The sequence below is a fragment of the Sturnira hondurensis genome, unplaced genomic scaffold (genome assembly GCF_014824575.4).
Source record: "Sturnira hondurensis isolate 20B ecotype Veracruz unplaced genomic scaffold, ASM1482457v3 Scaffold0000880, whole genome shotgun sequence".
Classification (NCBI taxonomy): domain Eukaryota; kingdom Metazoa; phylum Chordata; class Mammalia; order Chiroptera; family Phyllostomidae; genus Sturnira; species Sturnira hondurensis.
This window is the reverse complement of record NW_028073511.1, coordinates 18733202-18751644: the sequence shown is the minus strand read 5'-3', so window position 1 is coordinate 18751644 and position 18443 is coordinate 18733202. Positions and strand designations below refer to the sequence as shown.

At 36.5% G+C, this 18443-nt stretch overlaps 1 pseudogene; it reads right to left on the bottom strand.

Annotated features, from left to right (window-relative positions):
* Positions 1-18032: 18032 nt before the first annotated feature.
* On the bottom strand, positions 18033-18186 carry LOC118994382 (uncharacterized; annotated as a pseudogene).
* Between the last annotated feature and the right edge of the window lie 257 nt (positions 18187-18443).

Genomic DNA, 18443 nt, shown 5'->3' with positions numbered 1-18443 from the left:
CTGTTCCTTTAATCTACATGTCTGTTTTTATGCCAGTACCATGCTGTTTTGATTATTATGGCCCTGCAGTATAGTTTGATATCAAGTAGAGTGATGCCTCCACATGTTTTCTTCTTTCTTAAGACTGCTGGTTCTGTATCAATTTTTTGGATTATTTGTTCTAGTTCTGTGAAATATGCCATTGGTATCTTGATAGGGATTGCATTGAATCTGCAGTTTCCTTTGCATGGTATGAACATTTTAATCCTCTTAATCCTTTCTATCCGTGAGAACAGTATATTCTTCCATTTATATCTTCTTCAATTTCTTTCTTCAGCATCTTATTATTTTCCACATACAAGTCTTTCACCTCCTTAGTTAAATTTATTCCTAGGTATTTTTTAATGAAATTGTAAATGAGATATTTTTCTTAGTTTTTCTTTCTTATAGTTTATTATTCATGAATAGAAAGGCAACCAGTTTCTGGATGTTTATTTTGTATCCTGTTACCTTACTGAGCTCATTTATCAGTTCTAGCCAACTACCTTTCTTAAGTTTTGCTATGCAACTATGTCAATTTAGTGTTCCATTCACCACGTAAATATTTAATTAAACCTGACAGGTGTCAGGCTCTTGGCTGGGTGTTGCCCAGTAACTGTTTCTGTAGTGGACAATACTTGCAGTGAGGTTTCTGCCTTCTCCTGTTATCCACGAAGAGCACATGGCAACGTCGCTTCCCTGCCCTGTCTTCCTCCCACGCAACGAGAGAGAATTCCTATTTCTACTTTCATGACACCCTCTATTATTTTTGTAAAAAAAAAAAAAACATGATTGCTTTGTTATTGGAATATTCTCACAGTTTTCGTATTTGAAAATGTTTTTAGACTGTTCTCTTTAACAGTATACTTCATCCATCTCCTAGGGAGTTTGAGGAGGAGAATGTGTGTGCTTGCGCGTGAAATGGAAAGGGGACTTTTATTCTGAGTGACATGTATCGTGCCCTGTTAAATAACTTTTCTTAAGCTGAAGAAACTACTCATAGAAAAAATTCATTGCCATCTCTTTCCCTTTATCAGCTTACTGTTTTCCAGAAAGTTCCTCGCTCTCTCATGAAAATAGGCTCATAGAGACATTTTTCACATAGGGGAATTATATTTAGTCTCATGATATCACACTTATTATAATTTATATAATTTCCATTTGTCAGTTATTATTCTATTTATAATTTAAAATGGCACTACTATTTACCAGTTTCTAATAAGATACATTTGTTCTTACATAAAACTTTAAAATTGTTATAGAGCACATTCCATTTAACATATATCTTAGTAAATACTAATCAGTTTGTAAGAAAGGAAGTTTGATTTTTGGGGGTGGGTGCTAACATATATGCTGTCTGCAGAGCAATTGTAGAAATAATTCAGAAAGAGCTCTTATTTCTCTGCTTATAAATGTAACAAAAATCAGCCTATAATAATATGCAATAATTTACCAGGACATTTTACTCACTATTTCAAATAGTAATTTGTAGTCATTACCTAGTCTATATCAGTGTTATCTAACCTGGTGATACATTGTAAACACAATCCCTACAGTTCTTCTATTAAGACCTATATAAATACAACACATTACAAAAAAAGTGAAATGTTTTATTTTGAAGTCCAAGAAATACAGTGTATGAACAGCAAAAGGCAGTGGGAGACCATGAGCCTTTCCATTGATAGGACCTTTTTTATTTTCTCCTGGGGTCTTGCTGATCATGGAATTGTATTAAATATTCTTAACAGCATGAAATAATCAACAAACCTCAACTGGAGAAAGAATATGAGCAGTAGGCAGTAAAATGTTCTGATGGATTAAAAGAAATAGTTATGAAATTTAGGGCTACACAATTCTCTATTTTTATGGTTCTATTAAAGTATACATAATTATAAAAATATTTTTTAAGCATTATAATGTGGGTGCCACTAAAAGAACTCTACCCTGAACAAACTTTCCTTGATGTTATGGGTGACATATGAATTTCTTAAGTTTAAAACTATAGAAAAAGTAATTTCAGGAAAAGCAGTGATTTTTAGTAATACTTTTGTTTTCTTTTAGATCGAAGCATCTCAAAAACCATGATTGGGGAATAATACAAAATATAATAAACCATATATATTCCAAAAGGTTTCTGATTTACATCAAATTCTGCTTCTTGAAAGCTCTTTGTTCTCCTCGTCACATGTCTCTCAGTCCCAGCACCCACTCGTATAGATGTTTTCTCAGGGAATCTTTTTTGCAGTGATAAAGGAAGTTCTATGTTTATCTTATGGGCATCTACAGACTTATTCTTGTGAATTTTTTGTTGTCGATAAGACGTTTTTAGTTATATGCTTGCATTTTAGTAATAACATATTATTAAAACAGTGAATAAACTGAATAGATTGTTTTAAAACTATTACATGATTTTAGTGCTAGTTAGTACCAAATGATGTTTTGCAGTATTAGGGAATAATAACAAGAAATAACATTACCTTTGAATACATATCAAAAATGCAGTTAGATCAAATATTATCATTGATAATCTGAGATTAAATAATACTTTGGCAGGTAAAAGAGACTGTCATAGCAATGGTCCAACATGTGAATGAATCACCTCTCTCTGTGTCTACAGTCATTTTCAGGGTGACTGCACTGCTTACCTACTTCTAAAAACTGTACTGGCCTATGTCTTACAGGGACTGGCCAATAAAATGTGGCAAAAAATGATACGTTCTGAGTTTGAAAAGCTACATGAATCGAAAGTAAGACATCCCAGCTGCAGACAGCACCAACCATGAGAGTTGCAGGTAAGGCCATGCTGAATGATCCTACCTACCTGTTTGTACTGCTGATAAACACAGTTCTGAGGAAATACTATTTTGAAGTCATTGAGATGGTTTGGTATAGAAGAAAATGAATGTAGCAGTGTTCTATTTTTAAATATGAATGTACTTTCCATCATCACATCACCATCCTATGCATATCTTTAGAATTCTGTAATCCAAAATGTCCCCAAAATGTTTAGAAAGCTAGCATATTAGATAAAACATTTTCTATGATAAAGAATCCTCTAGTGCCTCAGTATAACACCCCATCAATATTTGGGGGTAAATTTTTTTTGCTTTTTTTAAATAGTTTTTTTATTTAATTCTTGTACAAGTACAGCTTTCTGTCTTATATTCCCAACCCTGCCCGCCCCCCGCCCCATGCTCCCCACCTCCCTCCCATTTCCACCCCCCACCCTTAGTTATTGTCCATGTGTCCTTTATACTTGTTCATGTGAGTCCATCCCCTTTTCCCCTCTGATTCTCTCCACTCTCCCCTCTGGAACCTGTCAGCCTGTTCCGTATTTGAGTGTCTTTGGTCATATTTTGCTTGCTTGTTTGTTTTGTTTAGATCCCTGTTAACGGTGATATCATATGGTATTTGTCTTTCACCGCCTGGCTTATTTCACTCAGCATAATGCTTTCCAGTTCCATGCATGATGGTGCAAAGGGTAGTAGTTCCTTCTTCCTTTCTGCAGCATAGAATTCCATTGTGTAAATGTACCATAATTTTTTGATCCAGTCATTGACCGATGGGCATCTAGGTTGCTTCCAACTCTTGGCTATCGTGAATTGTGCTGCTATGAACATTGGGGTGCATAGGTTCTTTTGGATTGGTGTTTCAGGATTCTTAGTATATACTCCTAAGAGTGGAATTGCTGGGTCAAAAGGCACGTCCATTTTTAGTTTTCTTAGAAAATTCCATACTGTTTTCCATAGTGGTTGTACCAGTCTGCAATCCCACCAACAGTGAACTAGGGTCTTGGGGGTAAATTTTTGACTCAGTCCGGGATTAGAAGAACACTTTGATCTTTAGCTGTGCCTAAGAAATTAATAATAGGTGTTTTCTTACTTAGAAGGAAAAGCAAATTGTCTATGGTTGTTTGCATTTCTAGAGGTAGAATTTGGAGAGGTATTTTTGTTCATCAAAAGAATGAATTTTAGAAAGCAGCATTCTTCTACCACTTTTATACAGGCTTTTCAGTGTAGTATTTTACTTTATTTTATTTTGCTATTTGACTATAATGTCAATAATATTTTTCTTTTCTTTTAAATATTTTATTTATTTATTTTTTAGAGAAAGAGGAAGGGAGGGAGAAAGAGAGAAACATGAATGTGTGGTTGCCTCTCATTTGGTCCTCACTGGGGACCTGGCCCGCAGCCTGGGCACTGGGAATCGAACTGGTAACCCTTTGGTTTACAGCCCACATTCAGTCCACTGAGCTACCCCAGCCAGGGCTAAAGTCAATAATCTTTAATGAAATATTTAGGCTAATAAAACTAGATTGCAAAAAATTAATGGTTTGTATTATCTTTCAGTAGTGGTTTAAAATGGTAGATATAATTATATTAGGATAGAAATTAAAGTGACCCCTCTTGTTAATCTTAGGACTACATATTGATGGGCCTGCAGAGCTAATTGGTAGGGAGAAGGTTATCAAACAGTCTCAGTTGAGAGTAGTCATCTGGATGATGTAAATCAGAAACTCACAAGAACTACACTCTGTCAGTAAAGAATTTGGTTACAAAGAATGTGGGGCCCTGAAAACTAGTGTTTATTTCATGGTTATTTATATTGTTTTCTTCCAGAACTGCATTATGAGATACCTCTTTTGCATGACTCTGTGTATTCTATATTAAAAATAATGATCTTTTTACATATACTAGATTAATTATAGAAAATTAAAAATAATATCAGTGAATAGGACAAGGAGTTATGAATGGGAATAAATACTTTCACAATTCTTTACAAGGTAGGTTAAGCTAAATATAGGTAAAACTCTGTTAGTTTTAAGTTGATTTTATAGGCAAATTATTGTAGGATATAGACATGATCTCAGGTAATAATATAATGTATATATAAAATTAAAATAATTATTTAGAAATAAAACAATGAGTAGAAATATAAAATTTTCTAATATAATTCATTTTTCTGCTTTAAAATGACATAAAGATTTACCCTATGAAACCCAATAAAGTCATAGAGTTCTTTCTTGTTGAGCTGAATTATCTCATGCTAATTCATGAGATATAACAATGAGTTATATCTCATTGTTATATAAAGAGTAATATTAATACTTTCATTTATATAATAAATATAGGCATAATATAAATGGTATGGAATCAAAACATTTATTTATAACTACCTTAATGAATAGCATTCTTCTGGTTTGTATTTTTAATATAATGCATTTTAATGTGCAAGAGAATTTGCTCTCTCTTTCCTGAATTTCCAAGGTATGTAAATGATGCCATTATCATCTTAGCCAGATAGCATTATTTTTCTTTGAGTCAATGATAAAGGCAGAATAAAACAAAAGCTTCAGAAATTTTAATAGTTAACCATGCATATGAAATGGCACCTTTTAAATTATAGACACCAAAAATATCTGCGTAAGAAATGTCAGGAAGAAATACTGCAAAGACAATGTCATACTAAGAATATCGATCGGAGCGCATATGTCTTTTCCCATGTGGCCCTTATCCTAGGGTGAAGAGCATAGGGGACGTAACTGCTAAAGGGGGCATCCAGCTGAGGTTCCATTTTATCTCTGTATTTACGACAAAGGTAAAAGGTGGCACGCTCAATTGGTGAGATCAGAGTTTACGGTTTTTGTTGGATGTTACTTTTGAACTTGGGTAATACAGGTTGCATTTGCTAAAGAACTTATAACATGTAAAGACAAACAACTTAAACCTTCTCTAATCAAAAGATATTTCCAACAGAATATAAAAGCATAACACTTAATTAGTCTTTTTAATTATTCTCTTTTGATTTACTTTTAGGTTATTAGGATATGAAACTGCATTTCATATTTAGTAAATGGGAAAACATTTCAATCTAACAGAGAGTGAAAATTAAGGTGATTAAAACAGAACTGAATAAGCAAAGCAGAGATTCAGGTTTTGAAAATACCTTCGGTATAGTCATTTGATTTACTGGATTCAATAACGATATTACAAGAGTTTACTCAGAAAACATTAGGTGCTTCACAGAATTCGCCATTTTTTTGTTTTTGGAATAAGTAATGCCAACCTGTGGGGGTGGTTAAAATATAATTTTCCTCCCACCTTCTAAGTTCTTCTCGTTTGGGTAATAAGTAAACTAAGACAGACAGCCCTGACCATTGTGGGCCAGTTGACTGGGTGTCACTCACAAAGCCAAGGTCACAGGTCTGACTGCAGTCAGGGCACCTGCCTGGGTTGATGCCTGTCCCCAGTTGAGGCAGGTACAAGAGTCAAGTGATGGATTAATGATTCTCTCACATGTCTATGTTTCCTTCCCTCTCCTTCTCCCACGCTTCCCCCTCTCTAAAAATGAATAGATAAAATCTTTAATTTTTCAAATGAGACAGATTAATAAGAGAAAATCAAATTTACTACATGTGCACAGGAAATTCACATACACATAAAAACCGAGTGAGGCAAAATGAAGTATGTATATGTATATATGTGTATATATTATGTATATATAATGTATATATTACATATGTGTATATATTATGTATATATAATAGATGTAATCATACACACATATGCATATATATTACATAATTTTGTAGAAAGGAGAAACGTGGGGAAGTGGGGGATGGGGTTTGGGATTTCCAAGGGGAAACAGGCAGTTCACAGGTCTCTGAGAGAGTGGCAAATAAGTTCCTGCTAGGCAATTCAGAAACAATGGTAGAGGGAAATCTAGTGAACAGATACTTCCTATCCGCCACAATTAATTCATAAGTGAGCATGAGATCTCTTCAGATAGTATCCAGCTATGTAATATAAAAAGAGACACATGTTGAAGAAACTACAAGATATAAGAAATGTTGTGCATAGGACAATGATGCTTCAGTCCCCTTCAATATAGGCACATTATGACCTCACACAGTTCTCCCAAAATCTCTTCCACACTTTAAACCACTCTGCAAAATCCTTTGTTAAAATCACCATCAGCTGCCACACTATATTTTCCTGAATCTCACTGATAGTCTAAAATCTCTTCCTTTTCAAAGGTGATTTTAGTTTTGGGAAGAGGCAGAAGTTGCAGGGTGCCAAATCTGGGATGTAGGGGGGCTGAGTCACCTGGATGATTTGATATTTCACCAAAATACGCTGCAAGAGACGTGATGAAGCTGTTAATCACCAGTGGCCCGTAGCTGTGGCCTTTTTTACTTTATTGCATCTCTCAACTGACAAAAAACATCCAGACAGTACTCCTTATTAATTGCTTTTCCTGGAGGGTCCCTGTAGGGACTCGTGATATACAACACCTTCCCAATCAAAAAACACAGTTAACATGGTCTTGATCTTACTGTGACATTGCAGCACCTTTTTTAGGCATGGAGAACCAGGCAACTTCTATTCAGACAACTGGGCCTTCATTTACAGATCATACTCTTAATCATGGACCCACAATTCATTTCCAGTTATGACCTCCTTGAGGAAATCTGGGTCATTGCTACCAGTTTGGATCAAGCCGTTACCAATTTTAGCATGATATCTCTCTTCTATAAAAGGGTGTGGCCAGTGTCACAAATCTGGCTGGGGGTTGGGAAACACAGAGCAGGGCCCTTGAGAATTACTTTGCACATCAATAACAGTAGACTAGTCTTTCAGCCTGAGTGGAGTCTTGCATGAGTCAAACCCATGATGTAACTGGGGAGAGCTCCCCTTACTGCACCTGTGCAAGTGCTTGGAGATGGTTTGCTCCACCACCCGGGGCCATGCCTGCCTGGACTCTGTGGCAGCCAAGAAAGGCTAAAAATACAAAAGTGTGAGCAGGTGCAGCTGATTGTGCGAGGAGATGGAAATGAGGTCATGGAGGAGGCTCCAGGCTGGGATTTAAACTAAAGGCCAGCTGCCACAAGGTACAGGACCATGAGGGACAGAGGACAATGCGATACCACATGGGAAGGAGAGTGGTGAAAAGACTCACTGGTGGTCCCTGAGGAGGTTCCATGGGGTTTTGGGTGAAGAACTAGAGATCATGGTGGTGACACAGCTGATGATGCTGGGAACAGTGGGAGGCCTGCCCAGCTGAGCATAGATTACTGGACGGAACCAGGATTCTAGCCCAGCTACAGACTTTTATTTCTTTTTCCTGAGATAAGGTACCCTTGAGTGGTCTGGTTGGGCAAAGAGGAGAAGGTAGGACTGTGTGTGTGTGTTTGTGGGTGTTTTAAAGGGACTTTGGGATTTTAACAGTGACATTCTGCCACTACTATAAACCTGTATAACTTTCAAATAAGTAGTTCCTTGTCTTTTTACCAAACTCTGGTATGGAGGGCCCCAGTTCCTAAGGGGACCCAAGGGGAGGGGGCTTATTTCAGTAATATTATCTACACTCCCAATGAGTTCCTTTCTGTAACACTTCTGCTCTGGAAGTAGAAGCTATAGAAAAAAATTTTTGTCACAACACGTTTCACACCAAGATTCTGCACCAACATCTCAGACACAGTTGTTTTGGAATCCCTAGATCAGCTTCTGGTTCTCACGCTGTCAGTCACCGATCTTTGTTGATTGCAGCTCTTGCAAGTTCAACATTGTCAGGTGTTGTGATTGTTGCAGGCCTGCCAGAACATGGATCACTTTCAGCAGATTCTCAACTATCTTTGAAGTGTTAGTGCCATAGTTTTATTTGTGCTGCACTCATTGTATCCTCCCCAAAAGCCTTCTGAATCATCTGAATAGTTTCTGTGGAGGAATGTTCAAGCTTAATGCAAAATTTGATGCAGATTCTTTGCTCTACTTGCTTACTGATTTTGAATGTGATGGCCACACAGTACACATGCTCATTCAATGGCGTTTATTGCCCCCACTGACTAGTACAGTGAAGTCATCATTGTTCAGAGATGAGCATTCCAGTCCACTCCTCTTGGCTGTCAGGTTACATTGGTGATGTCTGCAAACCGTTCTCTTTATATTAACAATATCTGGTTCTTTTCCACGCAGAACTCATGTGCTAAAGTGAATAGTCAAAGGTAAGTATGCTCTTTGGTGGGGGGAGCAATGGGAGAAAATACAGACACTTGTAATTGAACAACAATAAAATAATTTTAAAAAGAAAAAAAACAAAGGTAAGTATGCTAAGGTTTTCTTGCTAAAGCAGATATTTCTTCTAAATCTCTTTAAGAAGAGAAGAGGGAAGGAAAAAAGTACCTTTTGAGTTTGCTCAGCTTTGTTTTTAGCTAAAAACAATATGCAAGCCAGGATGGCCCTTCTCAGGGAGACTGGCTCCCAACTCCACAACTTCAAGCACACTTGAGCTCATATCTGTAGTAGGTTAAAAAAAAGTTCAAAGAGCTTATACTTACTTATGCCAGCACTGATGGTCTCCTGCACAGAAAAACATCTAAATAGATACATGTTTATACTTATGTATTCATTTACATCTATGCTGCTCTGGTGTAGAGGTGTCAGAAGGTAGCTAAATATTGTGTCAATGTACACACCTTTCATATTTTTGAGTAAAAGAAGATATTCTAAATTGTCTACTATTCTTCAAAAATCAAATATTGTTTTGATTATTTTATTAATGATCATCCATATAACTAATGATTGTTTCTACACCATTACAATAGATTGATTATTTAAATTTCACATGCACTGATATGCAACATTAGTAAAAATATAATTTGATCTTACTGGCTTTCATATATGGAGTTTACACTAATCCACTGTGTTAAAATTTAAATGTACTTAATTTAAGATGTGAAAGTGTTAAACATTTATTTTCATGTGGCTTTACAAAGTTAGCAGTTAATTTATTTTTGGTGAGCTGTGATTGACATAGATGTAAACTCAGTAAGTTGTTCATATGAACTAATTGATATCTAGATTTTTTTACTAAATCTGTCACTAATATTTTTCTTTAAGATAAATAATGCTTATGAAAGAATCTTTAGCCTATAGAAAAGTTTTATAAGAGTTCATTTTAGCTAAAATTTTGAGGACAGGTGCAAAAGCAAAATCTCAATGGATTGAGAAGTTGCTCCAGAAAATTTTAGTTTTGCAGTTCTTTCTATGTGGTTGGAGTCAGAGGATAGAATGTAAGGAAGGTACATGGAAACTATTGCAGTCGATTAAAGAAGTGGAAGAAAGCAAATTGGGAAAATCTCTAAAATTGGATAAAAAAGCAAAATGGAGAAACACATACCTAAGTTACATCAGTGGTTGCAGGTTACCTAATAATTAACATTTACAACACACAGAAATGGTGTTGCAACAACAACTGAGGTGACAAGATATCAATGAGGGATTCTGTGGTCTCATGCTCTGGTGGTCTCACGTTCTGGTGCCTGCAGTTGCGCCCCCAAGTGGTCTAGAAAAGAAAGTTACTGTGACATTTCAAAGGTATGTTATCCGAGATGCATAAGAACAACAGACAGGGATCAGTTAAGGTAAAGACTGATCTTTGCCAAGGAAGCTATAAATCTGGGACAGGACTATCTACCATGGTTGAATTTCTGATATGACCATCCTGTGTCATTCCCTTTGATCATTAAATTTGCCATTCCTGACATACACCCACCTTAAATTAATCTGGTTCATTAAAGAGACTCTTTTTTGTTCATAATAATCTAAAATTTTACCTGATTTTTATTGAAAAATGAAGAGTTTATAACAGTATATGAAAACACCAAATGACAGAAATACACAAAGGGAATCTTTGTAGAGTATTAACTGTCAACTGCTTTAATTGGTGCAGCATAAAATCTTGACAAGGTCATTGAAAATGACATTCCAAGTATTTAGTATTGATGTCATATGCATCAATTATTAATTCTGGACAATTTTATGTTCTAGGAGGCAGGCTTAGATAATATTAAGATTGGGGAGTTTAGAGAAAAGAAAAAAACACCGTTCTCATCCCAGCTGAACTGTCAACTAAGTTTGAAATTGGATTAATTTCATCTAACATCATTAAAGCTGAGTGTTTATGTTTATTTGTAAAATAGGGATCAATGGACATTTTACACATCACTGTTAAGGGACATTTAACATATTGATTCTTATACTGAATATGCTAAATAGCAAATCAAATAACAATTAACCTATTTTCTTCATTTTTTCCTAAGAAAGTGGCCTTTCTTAAGTCTTTTTTTTTTTTTGCATTTCAAGTGTAAGTTATACATTAATCAAGCACAAAAGTATTTTTCTTGTACTGGCATAGTTTTACATTTGTAAAGTTAGTAAGAGCACAGAGTTTTAAGTCATCAAAGAGGATGTAATTGTCGTGGTGAATGCACGGCACCTAAATTTCAGAGGCTTAAATAGGAGAACAAACTAGGACTGTTAACATGCCTTCTGGTTTATATTTATAATGACTTGAGTGATTAGATGCTGAGGGACAAGAAAGGACTTTACCTACACACACACACACACACATCTATCCTCTGTCCAATCCTTCTATGATGAATTGTTCCCTAAATATTCAGCCTGTAAATCATACAACGTACTATATATTTATGACCAGAAAGTGTCCAGATGTACTAAACTTAAATGCGTAAAAGCAGGTGATACAGGTGTAGTGAAGTGGTGAAATTTGCTAAAGCCATATTTTGTCTCTGAATCCCGTTTATATCATTTCACTCTGATGTAAACAAATGAAACTGTTTTCTTTGATTTTTATTTTCTCTTTCGCTTATCCACAGTGATTCTCCCATGAATTCTTTAACATGAAAGTATAACTTTGATTGCTTATACATACGTCTCCAGTCTACAACTCCAACTTACATATCATATTAGAAAAGTAAAGTATTATGTTTCTGCATTTACACATTTATGGAGAAAATACAGGACATGCAGAGCGCACACATGCTGTTTTTTTTTTACTGTTCATTTCATACGTATGTATAGTTAGTCATTTATTCCAGTTTTACTTATAACAATGCAACATGTGCTAAGTGAATATATGAGGAAACTGGATGGTAATGGAATAATACAATACAAATAAATAAGAATAAATGATAAATAGTAAACTACAGAAAAAGAAAAAATTAAAATGTTTCCTTTTTATCATAGTTTTGGTGTAGGTTACTAATAAAGTTGAGAAGCGAAGTTACTAATAAAGATGAGAAGCAAAGGGAATCAGACATTGAGTTTAATAAACTAGGAAGTTGAATCAAATGTTAAGCTTAAAAACTTGGAACTGAATCAGATATTAAGACAACATTTCATTAAGCTTACCAAGAAGCTGTAGTGTTTACAGACTCATTCACACACTCTGGGTGACCTGATTGTCCAAGCGGGCGGGAAAGCTTCCCCGGGGATGCTAATAGACAAGTCCTGGGTTATTGGAGGGAGGGGGAGGGGAAATTCCTCTGCTAGGTACGTGCGCAGTAGAAACCTGATGATGTAACACAACTTTTGGACGTGAGCAATTGAAGTCAAGGTGGCAGAGGGGGAGGTGTTTCTACTTTCGAGTGCTTATAGGAGTAGCCAGGATTGTGACATGAAGAGGCTTAATCTAGCCTGGGATAATCAAGGAAATCTATCAAATTGGATGGGGAGCACAGAGCCAGAGAAATCCAAGAAAGGAATTGGTGAAGGGGAGGGCTCAACTCAGGCCTGGAAGAATCAAGAATTGCCTCAGATGGTTTGAATGGCACCTTACTCATTACGGAGAACCAAGAAAATATGTGAAAGATTACCCGGAGTTTTGCAGCAAGTGCTGCTAGAACCTGCTGGCCATCTACATCCCCAAACCTGTATTCTTTCCCTTCACCTGAATAAAATCTTATCAGTACATTTAAACTCCTCCACATGTGTGTCCTTTGAAATTTCTCACAACAGCGCAAAAGAGCCCACTTCCATCAGCAACCACAGGAATGATACAAAAAAGGGAAGATAATTTTAAGGAATAAACATAATGTCAACTATTAACTAAAAGAAATTTGTATGGTAAGTAAGAAATCTAACGGCATAAACTACATAAAGACTCTCCCTTTTTTGGAAGTTTTCAACTAAATATCACCTTCATTTTAACTATAATCACTTTACATTTCAAAAGGGGGGATAAATGGTGATGACATGAGACTCAGCTGGTGGTGGTGAACACCCAACGCAACACACAGAGGATGTATTTTGGAATTGTATACCTGAAACCTATACAATTTTATTAACCAGTGTCACCCCAATACATTTAATTAAAAAATACTTCAATGCACTATCCACAATTCATGAATAAGCACCCTTGACCTGATGGTCTGAAAAACAAATCTTTTCAAGTGGAAACAGATGCCAGCTGAGCCTGCCACAGGTCATGTGTGGTAATAAATTTACTTTTTATGAAGTAAAAGGATGAAAAACTAAATGGCATAAAGATAAAAGGTTGTCTGTGGTAGCCTTCCTTTGATCAAAGTAAAAAATAGCCTATCCCTGACAGCAGGTCAAAATAATGCAATTTGGAATCTCAAAAATTTATGTATAATATTTTATCATTTGTTGTATAGGCTTAGGAGAGGCATGATTGGCAAAACCTAGTTGTATTCTCTGTACAAGAAACAACTTAATCAAGAAGTAACTAAAATATTCTTTATTGTCTGATAGTTGAGTATATTATCTTATATTCAATGTCTTTGATTATTCTGCTTTAATTTGAAATAAAAGTATATTTCAAATTATTATACATGTAGTCATGAAAAAGCCCAGTCTTAATCAGCTTGGGTCCAAAACCCCTAAAACAGTTGAGTGGTTAGTTTATACTTCTAAAACAGATGTACAGAAAAAAATAATTTATATAACCCATTTTTTCACAAAGCCAAATGTTTATTTTTTATAAAAGAAAAAAACAAAATACAGTTATAATTGCAGTATTAGTTTATAAATTAAAAATCCATATCTAGAGGTGGGTTAAATACTGAATTAAAGAAGAAAGATTTGACTAAAGAAAATTTTTAAAAATACTGAACTGGCATGTATTTGAGGTGGTTGTATTGTAGATTCAACAAGACATGAAAAATAATTGCACACGAGGGATCGACTGAGACAGACTTAGAACTGAGCACAGTTTGGAGGTTTCTAAGACCCATACCAGGAGGTGGTGATACAAATTGTAATGCAAGAGGTCAGGACCCCCTCCACTGTTCGCTCAGATTAGCCGAAAATCCACGAGGTGGACTAGATGGAGCAGACATAGCCTTGATTACCCACAGCACAGGGAGCTCTGACAGCAGCCTGTCAGCAAGCAGGACCATGCCTCCCTTAGTGCCAGACTTGTTTTAAGGGGTCCCAAGGGAGGCACGTGCCCTATACCTGACTACTTCAGTGTGTAATCACAGAAAGAAAGAAGCAGTCCCAGGACAAGAAGCCCCTCCCCAAAGGGGATAAAGTGGGAATAACATCCATTTCCAAAACAATGCACCTTCCTTCTGGTCAGGGACTCTCTGGCCAGCCTTCTGTCATGGGTGGTGGGAAGTGCCATGTCTTCAGCTCCCCCCATGCAAATAAGGCCCAGTAGACGCCAATTTAAAATACTGCTCGACTTTCATTCTCTTGAATACATAGCCTTTTCCTGTTTCATAAGGCCATAAATGCCCCCGTCTTTTTGTTTCTTACCTTTTCTTTTGTCCTTTATTTCCTGCTTTGGTTCACCAAGATAAACAGTAAATTTGAGCCAATTGTCAAACATTCTGATACATACATGCCATAAATATTTAGCGTTAATTTAGTTATGAATTGCGGAATTGCCAAAAAATTCTCAAATGTTCACTTGCCTCCCTTATTAAAAATTTGTATTGAGCACTTTTCTTTCTCTTTTTAAATAATATATTTCAATATTTACTTATTAGAATAATTTAAGACACAGATGAGAAATGGGGGAAAACAATGGCTGCTGTGTTAACAATAATTTAGATAGTTCTAAATTATTCTGCAAATTTATATACATATTTAAGAATGTATACACATATTTCTTTATATATGAATCAAATACATGAATAAATGAGAAAATAGGTTTTGAACTACTAAATTGTGAAGTATATAAATTGCTGTTTTGTTTTCCCAAGATTTCACCTTAGGAAGATATTTTCTTCCTCAGACATGGTAATTTGTTTTGTTTTGTTTTTTAATCTCAAACTTCCAATTAAAATTCTGTACACTTAATATAACAATGGAATGTTTAAATACATTCTTTAAAAGGAGAAAAGGAAGTGCTATTCATTTTCAAAAATATTTTATTTATTTATTTTAAGAGAGAGGGTAAGCGAGAGAGAAAGAGAGGAAGAAAGACATCAGTGCGTGAGAGAAACATCAATAATTTGCTTCTAATGTGCACTGTGACTGGGGACCAAACCTGCAACCCAGGCTTGTGCCCTGACCGGGAACCAACCCCAACCAGTGACCTTTCGCTTTATAGGGATGATGCCCAACCAACTGATAATGCCCAGCCAAGCTGATACTCAGTTTTAATTATAGGAGGTAAGTGTATGTTCCAGAATTCACTGACAATTTCATAATTAATACTTATAAAATAACAGATATTTTAAACATTTATGTGTCAGAGTGTCTGACAAATGGTTGAAATGTATTGTTGATATTAATGAATGAAAGCAAGAAAGGGCTTCAGGAGTTTATCAATATGGAGTCACTGCTGGTGACTTTATTCTATTTTCCAAAGACAATTGCTATTTGATAAATTATGGAGTACATGAGGAATGTCTTTAATTAGATTAGTATTTTAAAAATCAGAATTAATACACACTTTAATTTCATCAAGATTTTAACTTATTTTTAACAGTCAAAAGAATGTGTTAGTAAAGAAAAATTTTCCCTGAAATATATTCATTTTAAAATGTAAATATCTGTGTTATATAGTCAATTATTGCTCAAATCCCAGCATTTAAAGTAGGATGCATTCTTAGTTTTGAACAAGTTCTATCCCCTGGATGGTAGAGATCTCTTTCAGAACCATCATTATAGTTTCTAGGACTTTTGTCTAAATCTGAGGGCATTATTTTGGGCTGAAAAAATATCAGTGAAAATGCAACTGCAATTTCCAAGTGCATTGCAGTACAAGTACCCCAGGGGTCATGACTGGTCATTTTTACTCTAATGGGCTGATATACTACCTAAGTAAACACATTTTTTGATATGGTCCCTCTTATAATTATAGTATCAGAAAAAAATTGATACAGGGTGCAGCCAAGAGGGGAGCCCCAAAAAAGGGATTTGGAATGGTGTCCAGAACTCAAGGTATATAGGAATATTGGAGAGACATATAAGATGTCCTCACTCCTTCCCTCACAGGTGTGAGTTTGGGGGAAGGGACACATGGAGCAGGGACATGCAGGGCTGTTTTGTACAGCCACAGCCTTGCAGCTGATCCATGGCACGGTCATTTCACATATCTATAGCCTTTGGTGGGTCACTTGGATATGTTAAATGGTTGTGGGAGCCAGGAGGATGAAGTCACTTCCCCCCAAGATGTAACTGGGGGCCAGGTCCCCCGAGTTACAGTGTCTGCATGGGAGCTTGGAAAACATTGACTCCATGACATGGGACCATGCCTGCCCAGGCTCACGATGGCAGCCCAGTAAACCTGCAATGGTGTGGAAATACTGGCAGGTGCAACTGATCGGGGGAGGAGTCGGAAATAGGGGTACAGGGGAAGAGTGGTGGGGGGATTTAAACCCAGACACAGCAGCCATTGAAGGGAGAGCCACATGGTTTTGGGCAGAGTGAGGAGCCCCTTTTGGCCAGGTGAAAGAGAGAACCACGTGGCTTTGCCAGAATGGGGACCCCTGCATCCAGGTGAGGAAGAAAGCCACGCGCTTTTGGTGGAGTACAGACCCCTGCAGCTTTGGTAGAAGAGGCCCACGCGGCCTTGGGGTGCTCCCTTTGGCCATGTGGCCTGGAAAGCAGGAGAGACTTTGCCTGGAAAAATGGGTACAAAGGACTCTTGCCAGTGGACTGTGAAAAGGTACCACATGACTTTGGATTAATTGGGGATCCTGCCTGGATGGCAACACAGCTGATGGTGTCAGTGGCCTGGGAAAACGAATGTGTGCTCTTTGCCTAATTTATGGTACCTGGAATTAGGGCAGGGGGAGACGGGAGTGCTCTGTGTGTGTGTGTGTGTGTGTGTGTGTGTGTAGGTGGCTATCCTAAAGGACTTTGATATTTTAATGAAGACATGAGGTCACTACTTCAAGTCTGTATAGCATTAGATAAACATTTCCTTTCCTTTTCACAAATCTCTGGAATTGAGAGATGTCTTTCCAATTGGCGACTGATGATCGGGCCCAGTAGGTGGTCAGGACGGTATTAGTATACCATCTTCTCGAGTCTGGGCCCTGGTGTATCTGTTCTGTAACAAAATGACACCAATAGCAAAAATTTCATGACTTACACATTTCATGGCTGACACAACCTGGTAATGAGACAATACTGGGGGGGTAGGGGAGGAGACTTTTAAAATGCGTAGTAACCAACAAGCATTTATAACTATATTCATTGCTTAATACTGTGTGTGTTAAAGTAGTAGAGAGAAAATCTAGGCTGCACTTCCATTCCTGAAGACAATTAAAATTTAGCAATATCTATTAAATCTTAAAGCATTAAGTTTATATCTTCATTATGGTAAGGAATTTACAATGTGTAACTGTCCACTGCTATATGCATTTAAGAAGCTAATATTTTACATTATTTTTTTCTTGTTGAGCATTAAAGAATTAGTGTGTGGGAAAGGAGAACTGAAACACAATTGTATATTCTTGTAAGAATTTTATTGGGATTTGTCCAACTCTAAATTGTGAGAGTTACAAAGATTGGTAAACAATTTTCTGGAAATCCATGAACAGTCTCTATCAAATTTATTTTGATCCACCATCCTTCTTGTAATATTCTCTCAGGTATGCAATGAAGTTTCAAAAAATCTAGAGAAATCATATCCTTAATATTACTTTGGCCATGTAACACTTAATCTTGTGTCAAAAAATTGGTGTACCTCCTTTGGGTCTGCCCCATACTTCCTAAGCAATATATTTTTTTCAGAGGAGAGCTGAATGCAGTCCCCCACGACCATGAATTATGCAGTCAGGATTCCCACATTTGGGAAAATCACAGGGGTCAGCACATCTGGAGTGCAATGGGTCAGCCTCGCCCTGCCTTTGTGATCATGGTACCTCCCGTGCCAGGTAAGTATGGGATGTTATGTTTCCAAGTACTGTGACATTTCCTCAAAATACGTCTTAGAATTAGTTTTCCTTCTACCTGTGTTGTCTGAAAATTTAATAGTTACCCCGAGGTAAACCATGGTAAGAGTTTACTGCAGTGATGACCAAATGCTACTCTGTGGATTGTTGACTGACTGGCCATAAAATGAGAATCACAAACAATATTGATAAAAGCACAGCTATCTTCTTGATAATACCCTATATATTCTTACTCCAGAAAGGCTGA